Genomic DNA, 16,895 nt, shown 5'->3' on the forward strand with positions numbered 1-16,895 from the left:
TTAAGATTGCAGGCTTCCAGGTCAGATGAGTCTGTGTTTGAATCCCTGCTCTTGATACTTAGTGTACCTCAGTTTTTTATACCTCACCTGTAAAATGAACAAAATAATAATACTTCCTTCCCAGGTGAAGACAATAAGGTAATATGTACAATACGCTTAGCATAGCCTGGCATACTGTAAGTCCTCAATAAATGTTATTTATAAGTCAATCACATAGTATCTATAAAATGATGTCAATAATACAACCATTCATATTATAACCCATGTACTATAATTCACTGAATAAATGTTCCATGAGGAAAGGACTTTTTGCCAATTTTTTTTTTCATTACTGTATCTCCAGTGCCTAAAACAATGCCTGGAACATAGCAAGTACTAAAAAAAAGTATTTTAAATAAATAAATCAGTAATCACAACATATTTTTACATTAAAGTAATTTAATTTTATTTATTACAGGCACTCATTTCAAGAATTATAAACCACATGGACGAATGCTCTATTAAGATTAAACGAAGCAGGACTGCTAACATATCAAGATAATCTAGTTCCTTCCAAGATCCTGGCTTAGAAAGACAATATAGGTAGTAACTACTTACAGTAAAATGCCTACCTTTATATTATCTAAATAATAAAATCTTCAAAGTGGCAATAAATGTGGTTGAGTTAATGAAGCATACCATTAAGACATTCCAAGAAGTCTTAACACATAAGAATTTGAAAACCCCAAATGATAAATTCTTGATATTCTTATTACTCTCAGGACTACACAAGACAAATTCTTTTAACAGAAGAAATTAAAATGCTAATGATTTCAATCTTATCTCCCAACAACATACTTTAGTAGTTCCTGATATATGGCAAAATAGCTTATGCACATTTGTTTTTCCATTCAGTCCTCCAGAAAATTTGCCAAAAGGTAGGGTTCCAGGTGAAACAAAAGAAAGAAAACGTGAAGAATTTAAATAACCAATAGGATTTATATTTAAGAACTATATAATGACTGTGCTGGAGATGTAAAAATAAAATGAACACCAAACACTTCTCTCTGCCAGATTTTCCTTCTCCCTTTTTCTCAGAACCCTCATTGCCTTTGAAGAACTGCTCCTCACCCTTCAAACTATGTGGTTCTGGCAGGGCTGGCAATGACAGTGTCACAGCCTCCTTACATACTGAAGCAGGAAGAAGAAATCTGCTTCCTTTAAGGTGGCTAAGTTAGGAATGTTGTAAATTTCCAATTGCCTGAGTCACCTCCCTCACCACCACCTCATAAAGGAAGCCCCTCTCTATAGGAGGAAAGAACAACACAGACACACATAGATGTGGAAAGGATTTAGAGGCGAATGGGGGGGAGGAGTAGGACATGGAGGTGTAAGAAGAGAAAAGAGCAAGAGAGAAATACTTGTTGACATCACCTCTAATCTTTGGATTGAGGCAAACTGAAGGAGGCTAGCTAGCTCACCTGTGATCTTCTGAAGTATCTGAGCCAACAATTCTTTCTTTCTGATCAAATTTCCTTGAGTTGTATTTCTTTCATTTATAAATAAAAGAATTCTGATGAATACAGGAAACTTTCAATTTACTTAGTCACAGAATATCTAGAGGCACAGTATAAATTTATAAATCAAAATATTTAAAGTCTTATAAATACTCAAGATTTTCAACTTGTTTTCAACTTTTGTTTTCTATTTTTAATGTTTTATGCATTTATATGATTAAAACTACAAAATATTTGGGTTTTACTCATTGAAACTATTCTCCTCGAGATGTGAATGTCCACACAATTAATAAGAGTGAAGAAAATAACTGATTCATTTTGAAGAAATTATCTTAGCAACTCAAGTTAATATAGTTATTATCAGCAGAAGCAGCACAGGGATTAAAGAGCGTGGACTTTAAAAACCAGACTTCTTGAATTCAAATTTAGACTCTGTTACTTACTAGCTGTGAAACCTTGGTTAAGTTATTCAACAGATATGTTTCCTCACCTGTAAAATGAACTATGGTATGGCTAAAGGATTTAACATGTGAAAAGTGCTTAGAATAGCAGTTGACACAATGTAAGCATTGTGTAAAGTCATTATTGCTGCTGTTGTTATCTAAAACAACTGATGCTCAATTAACAGATCTCAGGTGTCACCAGCATGACTTGGCAAAAACAATACAGTGCCTTAAAACGTCTCATTGATTGGCTTATTTTATCATCTCACACGTTGCTTCAAAGAAAAAGATGAGGATCAGAACTGCCCAATAGATGCACAAAAGTTCAGGTGTACACATCCAAACTGATGAAGCATTTTAGCAATGTCAGTAATGCCAAAGCCAAGAACAGCATGGTGGTTCCCTCTGCCACTTACCCTTTTTTCCTCTAAGGGAAAGGAATGCAATGGAAAGCAAATGATCTGACTGGGAGCTTGGGACTTGAGACAGAAAGAACCTAATGCTGATTGCTTCTGCGTGTTTTCTATGACAATATGATAATATGTTCAAAAAAAATTGTTGCACCGTGATTCTAGAGATTTCGTGCTCAAATATGCAGAGGACCAGGCATGCACTGTAACTATGAGAAGCACTCTAATTGCAGTTAAATTCAAAATTGTAAAAACACACTGTAAGTAAAAAAACGGAAAAACCAAACCAAAACAAACAAACAAGAAAGACCAATCTGCTGGTCATATTCAGCTATTTAGATGCTGGTTATATACTCAGAGGTGAATAATGACTTCATCTGGGTAGTAATATTACAGCTGATTTTTATTTGTGTATGTGCCTTTTATTATTTCCTAAGTGTTTCACAATGTATATGATTTCCTTTTATCGTCAAAGGAGAAAAGTACACAAAATATGTGTGTTTTTTTTTTAAAAAGTATAGGTTCAGTGACTCAGCTACACCTAACTGAATTTGCTAATTTGTTACATCTAAGAAAATCATAAAACAAGCTTTGTGATAAGAGGACAGAAATGAATAAGCACTTTAAGGAACAACTTTTACCAAAAGAAAGAGAGAGAAATCTGTGGATAAGGTTAATTTGAGGAGGTGAAATACATACTTAGATGACTGGCTGTCACAGAGGAAAGTCCAATATAGCATTTTCACCAGGCAAAATGTGAAGGGATTCAAATACACTGAATGTGGTAAGTGCTTTTTAAGAGTGGTAAAATTGTATTTAACAATCCAAAATGACTATCTAAAGAATTATTTCTTTCTTTAAAGCTATAGCCATGCAGTTTGTTTCTAAACCATAATCCTTGACTGAGTATCTTTACAGATATCAATATTGTCTGCCCAGCACAGTAAGGGCCAGAAGAATCCATACACCCTTGTCTGGACTTTGTGTAGAAATGGGTGATGCCCTGGATGGAGTTAAATAGATTGCTTTAAATTTTAAAAGTTTCAAGTTTAAAACAAATGCTTTGGAACTCATAACTCATCACATTAGGAAATTACCTTCTAAACTTTGTTTGCTTGTTAACTCAAAGACAAAGTCTATAAAATGTAAGGTGTGTGTGTGTGTGTGTGTGTGTGTATAGAACTTACTTACTGGAGTTGAACTAGAATCAAAAGTATCCTAAAAAAACTCTAGGTATCATAACTACACTAGAAGCTCTCTATAATTTTGAGACCTGTGAGACTAGTTTCATGAAAAAAAACCAATCATGATGAATTTAAATCAGGAAGTGGGTCAGCCTTAAGGAAATATATTCTCAATCACCTGTGTGATTCTGTATTTCAGTGGAAATGCACAGTCTACCTACTTTAACGCTTCTAACTTCCTATGAGGTCTACAATAATAAATATGGGAGGGACTCATGCATATTTTTCAAACCAAATAGAATGAGAGTTTAGTGATTTTTTGTAACATCTTTATTGGAGTATAATTGCTTTATGAGTTTAATGATTTTTAAAACTATTTGGAAAGTTAGCCTAAAGCAGTGAGCAGCTTGTGTATATTAAAAGAGAACTTACGGGACTTCCCTGGTGGCGCAGTGGTTAAGAATCTGCCTGCCAATGCAGGGGACACGGGTTCGAGCCCTGGTCTGGGGAGAGCCCACATGCCGTGGAGCAACTAAGCCCGTGTGCCACAACTACTGAGCCTGTGCTCTAGAGCCTGCGAGCCACAACTACGGAGCCTGCGTGCCACAGCTACTGAAGCCCGCATGCCTAGAGCTTGTGCTCTGCAACAAGAGAAGCCACTGCAATGAGAAGCCCGCGCACCTCAAGGAAGAGTAGCCCCTACTCGCCACAGTGAGAGAAAGCCTGTGCACAGCAATGGAGACCCAACACAGCCAAAAACAAATAAAATAAATTTATTTAAAAAAAAGAAAAGAGAGAACTTACGGGCAGAGTTCCACCTCCAGGTGCTGTTTAGTCTTGCTGTTCGAACAAAAATGATTCAACAACTGCAAATAAAAAACAATCATCATATTGAGAAATTTAATCCACAAAGAGTCAAGAAAGGAAACATTTGTAAAGAGTCACATTCTGAAGAATGGAAATCTAGTATCTTATACAATTAAAGTTTTATATTCAACATTACTGCAAACTATTTCAGAAAGCTCGATGTAATATTCTCGGGACCTTGTGAATATTAAAAGTTAATTTATATGTTGTCCATACAAAGTAACGTTTCAATTGTATCCCGAAGTGATTTCATTGAAACATTAATTCCGCAGAATTTCTACAGATAGTAGGTATTAAATGTGGGAGGCAGCTTAGAATAGTAGTTGACTTCAAATTGTGCCTAAGCCACTATGTAAGCTTGGACAAATTTCTCAAATGCTTTATGCTTCAGTTTCCTAATCTGTCAAATGCAGGTAAAAATGGTATCTATGGGGCTTCCCTGGTGGCGCAGTGGTTGAGAGTCCACCTGCCGATGCAGGGGACACGGGTTCGTTTCCCGGTCTGGGAGGATCCCACATGCCGCGGAGCGGCTGGGCCTGTGGGCCATGGCCGCTGAGCCTGCGCGTCCGGAGCCTGTGCTCCGCAGCGGGAAGAGGCCGCAGCGGTGAGAGGCCCGCGTACCACAAAAACAAAAAACAAAAAAAACCAAAAATGGTATCTATGTCATAGGACTAATATATGAAGTTTTTAGAATAGTGTCTGGAGTAAGTACTCAATAAATTCTAGTTGCCATTGTTGTTATTAGTATTACTGAAAAGTAGAAAATATGTTTATGTATGTTGGGTTAATAATATGAAACAGGTTTCTCTTCTGAAGGATTTGGGAATTACTAATATGCTAATATTCATAGTGACTCTCCAAGGGACAAATAGAGTTTGCAGTGTTTTCTAAACATTTTTCACTGGAACCTTTTTTTTTCCCCTCAGCATATTTTTCAAAATTAATGTCAATGAACAGACTTGAGGGATTAAATAAATAAAAAGAGAATTTCAAAAAGAATTTTTTAAAAGATAATACAAATGAATTCATCTACTGTAATCAATCTAGTAAGGAATTTTTAAAATTCTAGTTCTAAAACCAGACAACTTGGCCTTTTGAGTACCAGCTCCATTACTTATGCACTGAGTGATCACAGGCAAGATAATGACCTTCTCTGAGCCTCTGCTTCCTCATTTGTAAAATGGTGATAGTAACAATACCTATCTCACAGGATTGCAGTGAGGATTAAATGGAACAGTACCTATAAAGTGTTTGCCAGAATGTGGTCAAGCGGGGGACAGAGATTCTGCTCAGGACATCCTGTGCACTGGCATGTCTCCATTCTACGTCCACATCCAACATGACCTTCTGATGCCACATGAGACTTGAGAAGAGAATTCAGAAGGTCTCCAAATATTTCTGATTAAGGACACATTATTGCTAGTATAAGATTTTCTTGAGCGATAACATAAATTCCAACCATAAAAGTCCATGGCATAATAAATCATTCACCTTCTCAGAGCCTTCATGACTGAGCCCTGCTGGGACTGTGCCATTACCAAGACTTTGGGGGCCAAAGGAAGCTGCTCAGAGAGATCCTGTATCTTCTCCTGCTCTGTGTGTGCTTGCTTCTGCCAGATTTCTGTATTCTTTGTCATTACAAATTGGGCAATTAATATAATTTATTATATTGGGGTTTGAGTGGCACAGGGGAAGGGGGTTCTTTCTATCTGTAGCTAAACAGAAATATTACAGCAAAACAGTGCCTCAACATAAGCACAAAATGAATATTAATTGTTAGCTATCATTCCCATTCAGAGGTGGACCCAAGGTTTATGGGGCCAGAAGCTTAACAATGTGGGAGGACCCTGTCTGAAAAAAATTCAAAATTATCAAAACAAAAGTAGACACAGGACATTAGAAGGGAACCATGCAAGTAAGGGGCCCTGAAGCATAAGTTTCATTAGCTTTATAGTAAATCCTCTCAGGGAACAGAAAAGACATGTTCTTGCCTTTTAGGAGTTTTAAAGATAATAAGGAAAACAGACATTACCTAAGAATTGAAACAGCAGTCAAAAATAATAGAGGAGATTCAATTTGGGGTTATGCAAATGTCATGAAGCAGTATATAATAAATTTTTTGATGAATGGCACAGCATAGATATAGGAGTTCAAAAGACTGAGTAATCACCAAGAACTGGATTATCTTAGAAGTCTTCACAAAGGAGGTGACATTTTAGCCAGGTTGAAAAGGGAGGATTTGGGTAGGCAGAAAGGAAAGGAAATTCTATGTGTTCAAAGGTTCAAATCGTTTAAGTTAGAATGAGCAGACCTGCTTGGTTGAGGCAGAGGTTTCTGGAAGAACGGTAATTGAACACAGTTTGAAGAGGAGCCAATCAAAGGCCTTGGACAGCAGTCTAACAATTTTGGGCTTAACCTTGCAAGCAAAACGGAGCTATTAATCTTCTTGAAAAAATGTAGTGACATAATCAAAGTGGTGTTTTAGGACCACCAGCCAGGTCACTGTGTGTGGAATAAGCAGGATCAGGGAGATGCTGGGAGCAGAAACCCGTCGGAAACCATGTACTGTAACGCTGGGAGCAGAAACCCGTAGGAAACCATATACTGTAACAGTCTAGACAGTCCTCAGGAAGTCATGCTGAGGATGGCAATGAAGGGACACACTCAAGGGATACCCCTAAAGAACAATCAGAAGGATTTGATAACTGTTTGTGGGGACAAAAAAAATGAAGAGGTCAATGATGACATCAGGATCTCACAGCTGGTAACTTGGAGAATAACAGAAACTGGAAAGTCAGAAATAAAAGTGATTGTGTATAAAGACAAGTTCAGATTCAGGTGTGAGAAGTTTGGGATAAAGAAAGGGTATGTTCAGGTTTTCATGTCCACAACAAAGTGGTAAATATGGTTTCAAGAGAGATTCTGGAGAAAGAATTTCTACTCATTAAATTCTAGTAGTTGAAGAAATAAAATTTTTTAAACAGGACAATAGCATATCTTGGAAGGTTCTGGATTTGGAGTCAAGAGCCCTCAGATGTAGACACAGGTATGTTTAAGGTAGCCAGACTTCTAGACTCCTCACAGGCAGAGTTCCAATACACTATGATTCCATGAAAAGGCTACTTTATTTTCCCTAACTTATTCAATGAAATCTGTAAATTACTAAAACATAAAATATCTGGATGAAAAATCTTTCTCAAAATATATAGCTACATTTTTAGAAATAAGAATCACAAAACTACCAAAAGTATTTTAAAGGTACAGTTTTTTAGTTCCTAGAACTTAGAGAACACTGTCAATTTAAATTTAAGGATGCATGCTTTACAAATGCCATTAAATACCTGAAACAAATCAATTATCTATATTTATTACTTGAACTAACATTTTCACATGAATTGTTAATACTGCTTCATAGATAATTTTCTTAAATACCTACCAGATATAGACTGTTCATTTCAAAAATCTCAGTTCCAGGTCACACAGTTTTTGACCTCATCTTTCCATGTCACTGCATTTTCAGATACGTGGGATAAGTAGCATGAGGTATTTGGAAACTCTGAGAGGATTAACAGATATTGTAAGAGAGCACTGCCATATATCACAACATGTGCTCTCTATTTCTCTCAGCTTTGGCACTCAAAATAGAAAATTTCTCACCTTCATGCTCCATCAAAAGGCAGTCCTGCTTCGCCTGGTAGTGCTGGGGATCATCAAAGAAAGGATCATTCACTTTCATCAGTAAGCCTTGGACCCCAGAATCAAACTTGAGAGTCACAGGGCTCTGTAGCACTGGTAAACTGCACCATGTTGTGGTAACTCTATATTCCAACTGTCAAAATAAGACAGAAAAGCAAATCCCATGGTATACGTAAAGCAATGTCTTTCTTGCTTCCTTGGTCTTGATCAAATTAAACTGAAATAACATTTTTTACTAATATCCTCGAGGCAATCAATACCCCATTACATTTTAAGGAATTATATTAATTGTAGTAAGACATTTTTGTGCTGTATTCACGCACAGCAAAATTTGTACAAAAAATATTTTGAGGAATGGCTTTTTGTGACTTAATACACAGGTACTTTTATTTATGTAGTATTTACAATGCTTAATGATGTGAATTTGCTTTTATTCATTTGTTGGGGAAGCAGAAAACGTTCCTTTACTCTCCTAGGTTCTGCCGGCTGGTCTAAGAATTAAATTGACATGAGACAGATTAAAAGGAGAAAATGCAACTTAATTTTTTACATATGGGAACCCCACATACGTGAGAGGTTCAAAGACCAAAAGGTAAAATGACGTATAGATGCCATCCTGAGCTAAGCAATGGGATAGGGGCCCAGGGCTTCCAAGGATAGGAGGGTTATTCACAGGACAGTAAGAAGAAAAGCAGAAGTTTGATAATTAGATGTTTGCCCTGCCATATAGATGGGGCCACTTAGATAAAATTTACCTCTGGTAATAAATCTTTTCTGGGAAAAATTCCTAATTCAAATTCTTCTGCCTTTCTCTAGTTAAGAGAAAGGCAGTAGTTTCTCTTGAACCTGCAGGGACTCAATTGCCCCCAGCTCAAAACAATCTTCATACAAAAGTGACACATTCTGAGGAGGCTCATTCCGAACCCCTACACATTCCATAAATAATTTTTGAGATCGTATTATGTGTGTAGCTTCTCACTAGGTTCTGCAGAGAAAATTCAAAGTAGAAGATGTAACCCCTGCCCTAAAAGAACATATAATCTTTATAATCAGAAAGAAAGACAAAATGCACATCTAAAAACCAATGAACAGTTCAACGAAGCATAGATTTAGAACCTGGCTGGATAACACAGAAAAGTAATAGAAACACGGAGATAAATATAGGTTGGAGTAGTCAGAAAATGCCTCCTGGGACTTGAGCTGCACATGAAAGGAAAATACATATGTTGAATATAACTATCTTGGATAGTTTATTCTGGGTATTTATTTTACCTACTTCAAGTTTTTTGAGAACAGGAAATAATGATGTCAGTTAGTCAGCATTTATTATTCACAGCCCATGCTAGCTTCTGACTTCTATGTATCCCCCCAAAATGTAATATTAGAATGTTGTTCTTACCTGGGTATACATTAAATGCTTATTAAGTGTTAATCAATTAATAAAACAAACATTTCTCATATAACCACCATCTGCCTTTTCTGTGCTAGATGTTAGAACTCCAAAAACAAGACACTTCCCTTGCCCTTAGGTAACTCACAATCTGGGGGAAAAGAGAACTGTGAACAACACATGAGAAAACTGTGAAAGTGCTGTAACAGAAGTATGGGAGCACAGAGCAGGAAGCCTCTAGTTCTGACTGTGGGGATTGGAAGAGTAGACAGTGTCAGCAAAGACTTCACAGAAGTTACAACTGAAAGATGTGCTGGAACAGAACAGGAAAGGACACAAGTGTGATTATGAATGGAGAAAATTGCTTGTTAAAAGCAGCATAAGGAGCATGGTGGGTGATGGGGGGATATACTGAGAGAAATGATGCTGGAAGAGGGTGAAGATCCTGGGGGCTAACATTAGAGTTTATGCTGAAGCTACGGGAAAACAATGTCCAGTTCTAAGCAGAGAATTTACTGACAAGGTTTATGTTTTAAAAGAATTACTCTGAAGGATGTCTAGAAGAATAAAAATACTCTAAGAAATTTGGAGTCTTATTCAGAATTTAATTTTCTATTCCAATTTCCCCTAATTAAACTGGTAAGTCTTTGTTTTCAAAGTTATACTCTTTATTTCAAATGATTCTGTGTAACGTCTGTAAGAGAAAAGGATCTTAAAGAACAGAATTGAACTCAATTCAGTAACAATGGGACTCTTTATTCCCTCTCTACAACATAATACTTCTTGAATCTCCTACTGTTAGGTACATTCATGCATTCTCAATTACTCATTTCTCATTTTGTAAAGAAAATTAACCAAAGTGATTCTGATGGAAGGAAAGAAAGCAAAAATTTGAGCCAGTAATAAATTAGTGTAAACATTGAATGCTATAGGTTTAAACAGCCATTTAGAAAACTATCTCATCATAAGAGCAAAAGAAATTTATCCATATACTCAGTGGTATGATTGTTGTTTTGCTCCTATATATTTTCAAATTATGTCTAGCTCTGAGCTACTTTTGCTTAGAAAAAGAGTTAGAACATTTTTTAAAATGTATTATGTGGAAGGTTTTTTTCCTTTTCTTATAAATAGATTATGTTCTTTCTAATATTCCAAAATGGTCAAAGGCATTCTTCTGGCAACTTGGAAATTTCAGTAAAAATATCACCTTCAGTAAAAATTTAAAATGTCAAAATAATCATAATTTTGTAGGAAATTTTAGTTGTTTTGTTATATAGCTTAGAAATATCAAATAACAATAAGAACATTTGTGGAACAAAATGAAATTAATATTTTTGGACAAGAAGCACAAATTTTCTACTCTAGTATTCAAATGTTCTCTGGTCTGAAACTTTTGAAGAGAGCTATCTATTTTATTAAACCCACTTTGTATATAAAGAAAAGCTTAAATGCAAAAACAAAACAAAACAATACAAAAACTCCACAACACCATACATAACAGTTTTAGGTACCTTTATGCTCAACTGCTGATGTAATTATGATGTAGCCCCTTACCTAAAATAGCTTTATGTTTACCAAATTCTCAACTGTTTAAAGTATTTTTTCTGTTAAATTAAATTTATGAAATTCCCATTTGATGCCAGCACTACAAAGAACAGAATTTGGACTGATGAGTTTTGTTTTGTTTTGTTTTAATCAGATTTCCACAAAGGAATATTATATCACCTGTAGTAACAGAGAGACGTTATTTGGCCAAAAACGCCATAACTTCTAAAAGGCAAAACTACATTTTTTCTAAACTGGAAGAAATAAACTTCTAAAGTCAATAAAGAGCAAATAACACTCTTAACAGGCATGTTTTATTGAGCATATAAACTTTTACTGTTAGATTTCTTTTTTAAAAGTCCCTATAGGAAAATCACCAATGATTTTCAAGTGATAATAGGAAACCATTATAGGGGTCCCAGAAGAAAAAGAGAAAAAGAAAGGGACTGAGAAAATATTTGAAGAGATTATAGTTGAAAACTTCCCTAAATTAGGAAAGGAAATAGTCAATCAAGTCCTGGAAATAAAGAGAGTCCCATACAGGATAAATGCAAAGAGAAGCACGCCAAGATACATATTAATAAAACTATCAAAAATTAAATGCAAACAAAAAATATTAAAAGCAGCAAGGGAAAAATAACATACAAGGGAATGCCCATAAGGTTAACAGCTGATCTTTCAGAAGAAACTCTGCAAGACAGAGAGGAGTGGCAGGACATATTTAAAGTGATGAAAGGGAAAATCCTACAACCAAGATTACTCTACACAGAAAGAATCTCATTCAGATTTGACAGAGAAATTAAAACCTTTACAGAAAAGCAAAAGCTAAGAGCATTCAGCAACACCAAACCAACTTTACAACAAATGCTAAAGGAACTTCTCTGGGCAGGAAACACAAGAGAAGGAAAAGATGTACAATAAAAAACCGCAAACAATTAAGAAAATGGTAATAGGAACATACATATCAAGGACTACCTTAAATGTAAATGGATTAAATGCTCCAACCAAACGACATAGACTGGCTGAATGGATACAAAAACAAGACCCATATATATGCTGTCTACAAGGGACCCACTTCAGACCTGGGGACACATACAGACTGAAAGTGAGAGGATGGAAAAAGGTATTCCATGCAAATGGAAATCAAAAGAAAGCTGGAGTAGCAACTCTCATATCAGACAAAATAGACTTAAAAAAAAAAAAGACTATTATAAGAGACAAAGAAGGACACTACATAATGATCAAGGGATCATTCCAAGAAGATATAACAATTGTAAATATTTACGCACCCAACATAGGAGCACCTCAATACATAAGGCAAATGCTAACAGCCATAAAAGGGGAAATCGACAGTAACACAATCAGAGTAGAGAACTTTAACACTCCACTTTCACCAATGGACAGATCATCCGAAATGAAAATAAATAAGGAAACATAAGCTTTAAATGATACATTAAACAAGATGGACTTAATTGATATTTATAGGACATTCCATCCAAAAACAGCAGAATACACTTTCTTCTCAAATGCTCATGGAACATTCTCCAAGATAGATCATAACTTGGGTCACAAATCAAGCCTTGGTAAATTTAAGAAAATTGAAATTGTATCAAGTATCTTTTCTGACCACTACGCTATGAGACTGAATATCAATTACAGGAAAAAAATCTGTAAAAAATACAAATACATGGAGGACAAAAACTATATTACTTAATAACCAAGAGATAACTGAAGAAATCAAACAGGAAATCAAAAAATACCTAAAAACAAATGACAAGGAAAACATGATGACCCAAAACCTAAGGATGCAGCAAAAGCAGCTCTAAGAGGGAAGTTTATAGCAGTACAATCCTACCTCAAGAATCAAAAAACATCTCAGATAAACAACCTAACCTTTCACCTAAAACAATTAGAGAAAGAAGAACAAAAAAACCCCAAAGTTAGCAGAAGGAAAGAAATAAAGATCAGACCAGAAAAAAATGAAAAAAAAATGAAGGAAACAATAGCAAAGATGAATAAAACTAAAAGCTGGTTCTCTGAGAAGATAAAAAAAATTGCTAAAACATTAGCCAGACTCATCAAGAAAAAAAGGGAGAAGACTCAAATCAATAGAATGAGAAATGGAAAAGGAGAAGTAACTGACACTGCAGAAATAAAAAAGATCATGAGAGATGACTACAAGCAGCTATATGCCAATAAAACGGACAACCTGGAAGAAATGGACAAATTCTTAGAAAAGCACAACCTTCCAAGACTGAACCAGGAAAAAATAGAAAATATAAACAGACCAAACACAAGCACTGAAATTGAGACTGTGATTAAAAATCTTCCAACAAAAAAAAGCCCAGGACCAGATGGCTTCACAGGGGAATTCTATCAAACATTTAGAGAAGAGCTATCTATCCTAACACCTATCCTTCTCAAACTCTTCCAAAATATAGCAGAGGGAGGAACAGTCCAAACTCATTCTATGAGGCCACCATCTCCCTGAAACCAAAACCAGACAAAGATGACACAAAGAAAGAAAACTATAGGCCAATATCCCTGATTAACATTGATGCAGAAATCCTCAACAAAATACTAGCAAACAGAATCCAACAGCACATTGAAAGGATCATACTCCATGATCAAGTGGGCTTTACCCCAGGAATGCAAGGATTTTTCAATACATGCAAATCAATCAATGTGATACACCATATTAACAAATTGAAGGAGAAAAACCATATGATCATCTCAATAGATGCAGAAAAAGCGTTTGAAAAAATTCAACACTGATTTATGATAAAAACCCTCCAGAAAGTAGGAATAGAGGGAACTTACCTCAACATAATAAAGGTCATATATGACAAACCCACAGCCAACATCATGCTCAACGGAGAAATACTGAAACCATTTCCTCCAAGATCAGGAACAAGACAAGATTGTCCACTCTCACCACTATTATTCAACATAGTTCTGGAAGTTTTAGCCATAGTAATCAGAGAAGAAAAAGAAATAAATGGAATCTTAATTGGAAAAGAAGAAGTAAAGCTGTCACTGTGTGCAGATGACATGATACCATACACAGAGAATCCTAAAGATGCTACCAGAAAACTACTAGAGCTAATCAATGAATTTGGTAAAGTAGCAGGATACAAAATTAATGCACAGAAATCTGTTGCATTCCTATACACTAATGATAAAAAATCTGAAAGAGAAATTAAGGAAACACTCCCATTTACCACTGCAACAAAAAGAATAAAATACCTAGGAATATACTTACCTAAGGAGACAAAAGACCTGTATGCAGAAAACTATAAGACACTGATGAAAGAAATGAAAGATGATACAAACAGATGGAGAGATATACCATGTTCTTTGATTGGAAGAATCAATTTTGTGAAAATGACTATATTACCCAAAGCAATCTACAGATTCAATGCAATCCCTATCAAAATACCAATGGCATTTTTTCATACAACTACAACAGAAAGTTTCACAATTTGTATGGAAACACAAAAGGCCCTGAATAGCCAAAGCAATCTTGAGAAAGAAAAACGGAGCTGGAGGAATCAGGCTCCTAGACTTCAGACTATACTACAAAGCTACAGTAATCAAGACAGTATGATACTGGCACAAAGGCAGAAATATAGATTAATGTTATAGGATACAAAGCCCAGAGATAAACCCACACACACATGGTTACATAATTTACGAAAAAGGAGGCAAGAACATACTATGGAGAAAAGAGAGCCTCTTCAATAAGTGGTGCTGGGAAGACTCAACAGCTACATGTAAAAGAATGAAATTAGAACACACCCTAACACCACACACAAAAATAAACTCAAAGCGGATTAAAGACCTAAATGTAAGACTGGACACTATAAAACTCTTAGAGGAAAACATAGGCAGAACACTCTATGACAAATCACAGCAAGATCCTTTTTGACCCACCTCCTAGAGAACTGGAAAAAAAAATAAACAAATGGGACCTAATGAAACTTAAAAGCTTTTGCACAGCAAAGGAAACCATAAACAAGATGAAAAGACAACCCTCAGAATGGGAAAAAATATTTGCAAATGAAGCATCTGACAAAGGATTAATCTCCAAAATTTACAAGCAGCTCATGAAGCTCAACATCAGAAAAACAAACAACCCAATCCAAAAATGGGCAGAAGACCTAAATAGACCTTTCTCCAAAGAAGATATACAGATTGCCAAGAAACACATGAAAGGATGCTCAACATCACTAATCATTAGAGAAATGCAAATGAAAACTACAATGAGGTATCACCTCACACCAGTCAGAATGGCCATCATCAAAAAACCTACAAACAATAAATGCTGGAGAGGGTGTGGAGAAAAGGGAACCCTCTTGCACTGTTGGTGGGAATGTAAATGGGTACAGCCACTATGGAGAACAGTATGGAGGTTCCTCAAAAAACTAAAAATAGAACTACCATATGACCCAGCAATCCTACTACTGGGCATGTACCCATATTTCAAAAAGAGTCATGTACCAAAATGTTCATTGCAGCTCTATTTACAATAGCTGGAACATGGAAGCAACGTAAGTGTCCATCGACAGATGAATGGATAAAGAAGATGTGGCACATACATACAATGGAATATTACTCAGCGATAAAAAGTAATGAAATTGAGTTATTTGTAGTGAGTTGGATGGACCTAGAGACTGTCATACAGAGTGAAGTAAGTCAGAATGAAAAAAATAAATACCGTATGCTAACACATATATATGGGACCTAAAAAAAGGTTGTGAAGAACCTAGGGGGAGGATAGGAATAAAGACGAAGATGTAGAGAATGGACTTCAGTACACAGGGAGGGAGAAGAGTAAGGTGGGATGAACTGAAAGAGTGGCATGGACTTATATATACCACCAAATGTAAAACAGATAGCTAGTGGGAAGCAGCTGCATAGCACAGGGAGATCAGCTTGGTGCTTTGTGACCACCTAGAGAGGCGGGATAGGGAGGGTGGGAGGGAGACACAAGAGGGAGGAGATATGAGGTATATGTATATGTATAGCTGATTCAGTTTGTTATAAAGCAGAAACTAACACACCACTGTAAAGCAATTATACTCCAATAAAGATGTTTAAAAAAAAAAAAAGGAAACCAAGCTGCATTAGGGCTAGGTTGTATCAAATTACAGAATTTTATTTCTAGGTTTTCTATCCATACCTATAAGGGTAAAAAGTTACATAGAGTTAACACAATTATGTCAAGTCAATGGAATCAATGTAAATACACAGTCCGGCTAACCAGGCTACAATCTCCTTACTGTATCATTTCTTCAATGACAGGGCTTAAAATTTTTGCCCAGCCCTTTTCAAATAAGTACTTCTATTCTCTACCTTGCCTATGTAAACACAGCCCTAAAAGAAAGCCAGTAATTTATGTAGGCTTCTATAGCCATTTTTTATCCTTCTGATAAGTATCTTTGAAGTTATATTTTTTCAGACCTAATACACTACTACTGAGTCATGATCCTTTTTTTAAGATTTAATTGTAGATGGGCAAAAAAGTGATAAAATCAAACTGATCCTTATAGGGGAATCAGTTTATATTTTATAAAGTATATGAAGTATCAACAAAATAGAAATATTAGCTTTATTTAATAAGGTCTAAACATAGCTAATATTTTATATGTGTATTAAAATCATAGGTTACTATTTTGAATTGGGGGAAATATGCATATATTTAGCTATTACCACAAAGTTGCTTTATAGAAGAAAATGGTGAGGCTGTTTATAATCTGCATTTATTCATCTGAAATATAAATATATAAAAGCATATATATATGTATATATCAGGTAATCTAGTAATTCTATACTTTCACATATTTATCAAATTTAAATATGAC

General features: G+C 35.5%; 1 protein-coding gene across 3 annotated transcripts in view; it reads right to left on the reverse strand.

The window, feature by feature from the left end:
• Positions 1-16,895, reverse strand: part of C5H4orf33 (chromosome 5 C4orf33 homolog) — a 90,846-nt gene that overhangs the window by 24,912 nt on the left and 49,039 nt on the right. For 2 of the 3 annotated variants that reach the window (XR_004350117.1, XR_004350119.1), the window contains exons 9-10: positions 8,058-8,229; positions 4,338-4,399 (exon numbers count right to left, since the gene is read on the reverse strand). The gene's annotated coding sequence lies outside the window, so the exon portion shown is untranslated. The remainder of the gene's footprint in view (positions 1-4,337; positions 4,400-8,057; positions 8,230-16,895) is intronic. The other variant, XR_004350118.1, reaches the window with a different exon arrangement.

Source organism: Phocoena sinus, chromosome 5 (genome assembly GCF_008692025.1).
Source record: "Phocoena sinus isolate mPhoSin1 chromosome 5, mPhoSin1.pri, whole genome shotgun sequence".
Classification (NCBI taxonomy): domain Eukaryota; kingdom Metazoa; phylum Chordata; class Mammalia; order Artiodactyla; family Phocoenidae; genus Phocoena; species Phocoena sinus.